Genomic DNA, 5,362 nt, shown 5'->3' on the forward strand with positions numbered 1-5,362 from the left:
ACTGTCATTGCAAGCCCACAGGCCACAGCATTATTGCTGTTTCTGGGGAAGTAATGCTGCTAAGATGCTATGAAAGTGCAGCGTGACTCTTCCCACCTGCCCCAAAATGTCTTTTGGTGTCCGGGGAAGATAAACACAGCAAAAATGGTATTCAGTTTTGGGTACATACACCCTCCTCTCTTAAACACCCCTTATTCCAAACCTGTCCCTCTGCGAGCAAAAGGTTCTGATGGTTGGATGTTTTTGGCACCATGTACTAAAGAGACTGAAGAACTAACTGAACACTACGACTGGGCCAGAAGAGAAGTGACCTTGGGAGAAACATAATGTATCTAGAAATGCAGTTTCAGATGGCATAGGTTCTACACATCAGTTTCAGCAGAAGGTGGGAAGTCTTATTCCTGTGTAAGCTGGCCTGTTGGGGCAGAGCTGCAGGGCTGGCAGGCAATGGCACTGCACGGCAATGGGCTGCAATAGGGCAACTCACACCAATGGAGGGAAAAGTTCTTCCTTTGAGATTTAGAGAGCCCAGGTCTGCTGCCACCATAAAAGAGTGAGGAAAAATCCTGACACAGAGAGTTACAAAGCGAGCTTCTTACTAGGCACTAGCACAGGGCATCAGCTCCCACAGCATTGCTATGAGTGCCTCAGGAGCCTCTGCACAGAGCCAGGGAGGATGAGCCACGGTCTCCTGCCTGGTGGCTGCCAAGAGCAGCACCTTTTCATGGAAGGGGAAGGTGTAAACTGAGATTACAGAAAAAGGCTGACAAGGTGAGGCTCTCTACCCAAAGCTGGGTAATACAAATAGCTTGCAGCTCTCCAGGTGACTCCTTCATGGTCACATATATGACAGGAATTCCAGAGGAGGAATCCACATCTCTACAAGAGTCTAGGTCCCAAAGACCCTGATTGAAATTACACAAGTGCTAAATCTTTCTTGTTGAGCCTTTCAAAAGCAGCTAAGCAATCAAACAAAATCTTCTCACCTCTCTCAGCACATCTTGCCTTTTGCAGCCCAGCTGCTCCCTGAAGGCCCCGGTTGTTACCATTTGTCTGTGAAACATTCACACCCTGCCAAGTCCGTGTGCCTTACCTGTGAACAGCAAGGGCCACACTGCAGCCAGAGGCGCTGCTCTTCTCCGTCTTCCCACCAGGAGATGCTTCCTGCAGCACTGGTGTGGAATGTGAGAGAAACAGCTCCCACCTTAAAGCACAAGATTAACACAGGTTAGCAAATTTCACTCTTCTTCAGCTACAAATCAAAAATAAAAACGTTTCTTATTACTTTAGCTCAAAACATGAAGGGTCTGATTGCCTCTGAGATGTCTGTCTCTATTAATTTTGGTGGATCCTCCAGAGAGCTCACAGAGGTTGTATGCATGCTGTTCATCCTCCTGGGGCAGGGCACAGACATCAGAGCCCTTGCCATACACCCACCTCCAACCTAACAGCTGAGGCAAGCAGAGACACAGGCAGAGTAAGTAACCTGCCTGCCCTGCAAGGGGCCTGGATGAGCTAGCTGCAAATAAAGGTCCTTTTTCCCCATCTCTTATCTCAGGCAAAGGAGACAACACCCCACAGTGCTCTATGTGGAAAACAGAGCACTAATAAAGCTTTAGATTTTTCACTCAACTGCTGCTCCTTGGCTCCCCTCACTTTCCCACCTGCATTTCTCTGTGCCTTTGGGGAAATCTGACATTACGTATTCTTCTATATTGTTCTTAACTCGGAAAAAAAAGAGTCCCCTTCCATTAAGTGACTCTCAAGAGTAGAGACAGGGACATGCATTGAGAGCTATCTGCCTTACAGTCTGCCAGGGGCCTTCTCAGTGTCTCTCCCATGGCCACTGTCCCTGCAGCCCCAGGATCTGCAGAAAGCACAGTCCGAGCCTCAGTATTACTTTGTCCATAGCAGAAGGCTGCACAACCCCTTCAGAAAAACCACATCTCTTTTCTAGAGCATGTAAAGGAAAGGACCCCTTTTAACCATGTGGAAATCAAGTACCTGCCATGTGTGTGCTTCTTTCCACAAGGATGTGGCTGGGTACGCAACCCAGGGCTTGTTCTGACCAAGCAACAAAGTGCCCCCAGAAAGGGAAATGGCTACGCAGGTTCACCGGGTCAGCTGGGGAATGGCATGAGCTGCTTTCTCCTCCCATGGAGCTCCAGCCTGGCACCTCTACTTACTAGTTTTTCCATTTCATTGAGTTTCACCTCCTCCCTACAAGTAGACTTTACTCATGACTTCTCTACATTTCTACCATGCTCCAGATGAGAGCATGGCCACCAAGAACAGGACCATCTCTTCCAGAGGATTCACCAACCTTCAGCCTCCAAAGATTATAGCAACTAGCCCGGATAACAATTCACCTTCCCCCAAAAATGGTCCGTATACATTTAGATAAAAATAGTTCTTGGAAAATGTATGTAATTAAATATAGCCCCTCCAGTAGTAAGTCTTAAGGGCCTGGGACAGCAACTGCTTTCCTTCTTCTTCCCATGAGTTGTATCAGATCCTGCCTGCTGTGGGAGATGGGCTCCCTCCCACCAAGCACCCCAGTTCCTCTGCTTCCCCTTGCTCAGGCACTGCCAGCTGGGTTTGCCAGGTTTCCCTTGGGAACTCCTCTGCCTTCTGGCTCTCAGTGCGCAGCCAAGCCATGGAAGCCTGCTAGCCCAGGTGCTCCACAGCCAGCTGCTGCTCCTGAATACCTCCTGGAGGATCTGTGCTGGGTGTGTGTAGGAATGTGTTGGTCCAGGCAGCAGTTAATGCAGGGGGGGAAATCCCCAGTGTATGCCAGAGATGACATGCTGCAGATCCTGTCCCCAAGCCTTTTTCACCATAGATTAAGAATGGCACTAAATTTCACCCTGTGGTAAGTAGGTGAAACGTACTTGTCTGTGGCAAGCAGAAGAGATTAGAGCTTGTTTTCAATAAATCTCTGAAGATTAAGGAGAAAGGAGATTCCATAAAGTAAAATCTGATTTGTCTTTGGCACAGCTGTCCATCTAAAGATGAGTACCGACATCCCACTTCTGTACAATTCACATTTCTCCACACACAGCCTCCAGAAAGTGAGCTGAAGTCATGGCTTTACTACTGTAACTAGCATCCATAACATGGCAGGCTGTGGTATCAGGGCTGTGGGGATGGCAAATACTGAACCATTTCTCCTTAGAAAGGAGACAGGATTAATTTCATGTTACCTTGGGGACTAACACCCTGCCGTGGCGCAGAGAAAAAGATGAATATACTCCCGTCTGTCCTACTGTCTTCTGACCTTATACAGCACAGCCTCCTTCTTCCATAATTGATGTCTCCTGCTGCAGAAGCAGCCACAGCTTCTGATTCTCTGGCTATCCCATTACAGCAGTAGTAAGCGCAAGCCCATTATTCTGCAAAACAATTCAAATTAATTCAGAGCCTTAAACCAGGAAATCTTTCTTTATAACACCACCTCTCCCTTGCTGCACTGCAGCTGCAAGAACTCAGCAGCTCCATCCCTCCATTTTCCCCATGAGCCCACTGTCTGGGACACACATGCCATCTCCTCCAAGGAAACAGTTTCTTGTTTTCTTTTTACTGACATTCAGAGATACTTAAAACATCCCCAATGCATGTTAGAGGGATGTCTTTCCAGGGCTCTTAGGATATAGCTCAGTCTGTTAAATCATGTGGATAGGAAAGTGTTGAGGAAATTTCTGGCACACCAGCTGTCTGACCTGACTTATTTACATGATGCTAGAGCTAGGAAATGCACTAGTTTTATGGCCCTTGTGATTTGAGGCTGTTTATCCAGGGAAAGGCAGCAGCAAGGAAAAGGGCACATCAGGCTTTCGATGTGCTTAGCTTCAGAAAAACTACGTTAGCATCGAGCCTCGTGCACCAGCCCCTGCTCTGGGACTGGCTGCCTGCCCCCTTCCCCAGCCTGGGAGCTGCATTCCCAGCTGTGATCACAGACACTGCCACCACCGACCCTCATCCAGGGCAGCTGCAAAGATGCTCAGCTGCCTGTCTTGAGCACGTTGCTGAAAGACTTGGAAAAGCTGAGGCCACAGTTGACCTTGCAGCTGCAGAGTGGAGGTACAGACATGTCCCTAATGCAGGATTAACAGGCTGTTGTCCTTGCCAGGGCTGTTTGCCCATGCATGGCTTTCTCTGTGGGTCTGGCAGTGCAGCTACAGTAGAGAGAGAGAGCCTCCAGGGCCACCTTCAGTCACAGAGCTCACCAGGCTTCATCTGAAGGCAAAACTTTCCGGTCTGCTCTCTGCCTGTGAGGAAAAATCGGAAATTACTTTTAGACAAATTATTTTCAGGGAAAACAATAAAAATAAAAATGAAAAACCCGATTATGAAGTATTCCTTTGGATAGATGTCGAACTCCTCTGAGTGAAGGTCCAGTGGAGGGGATGGGTTCCTCTGCCTGCCTCTCACCCCTGTGAAACACACTGGGACAGGATCTGGCACACAGACTCTGAAATGGCTCACGCTGCATGTCTGAGGCGAGGGGACACCTGGCACCACCCTGCCCAGCTCTGTACCCACACGTGGCCCACAGCCCCATGTGAGGTGGGCTGTGAAGAAGGGACAGAAGGTGCCTGGTTAAGAGCCCGGGGTGTTCGCTGCCCATCACTGTGCATTTTCTGCATGAAACGCTCAAGTCGGAAGGACTTCGGAGCAGGATGAATAATATTTCTAGACAGGAAGGCAGTGTTACAAAAAAAGCATGAGCAGCTATGAGGGCGTGTGTCACCTCCTTTGCACTCCAAGGAGAGCTGCTCCCCCATCTCCACCATGGCAGAACTGTCCTCCCACTGTTTCTAGGTGCCACAAAGCACACTGGGGCTAAGCTAACTTCCACCTTGGGGAGACAGTCCTAGCTAGCCAAAGAGGAATAAACAGAAGGCTGAGGGAGCAGCCTGGAGGGGAAGGTGAGGGAAAGCCAGCTTGCAATCCTGCTCAAAGCTAGGGAGAGCTGGATAGACAGGAAGGGGTATACACTCACAGTGTAAAGCAGTATTTGTTTGCTAGCTTTGTGACCCTCTTCAAGTACAGACAGGATGGAAACTCCTGGTGTGAGCAGTGCACCAGAACCAAGACCCAGAAGCATATTTCAGGTCTGTCTCCTCCTGTCTTCAGGACACTTCATTCTGTTGCAAGGGTTCTATCCACAGCAGCTATTCTTTGCTTCCCTACTAGGCCTGTTCTTTCTTTCCCATTCACCTGGAAAGCAACTGTTCTGTCTTGCCCTTCTCTGCTCCCCTGGTCTGGGAATGAAGCAGAGCCCACACACAGCTCCCCTGGCAGCTAGGCTCTGAATCCTCTCTGCACTTCGGAGCTGAACCAGGTGCTTATAGCAGAGCAC

The sequence above is a fragment of the Corvus brachyrhynchos genome, unplaced genomic scaffold (assembly GCF_000691975.1).
Source record: "Corvus brachyrhynchos isolate BGI_N302 unplaced genomic scaffold, ASM69197v1 scaffold115, whole genome shotgun sequence".
In the NCBI taxonomy this organism is placed as follows: Eukaryota; Metazoa; Chordata; class Aves; order Passeriformes; family Corvidae; genus Corvus; species Corvus brachyrhynchos.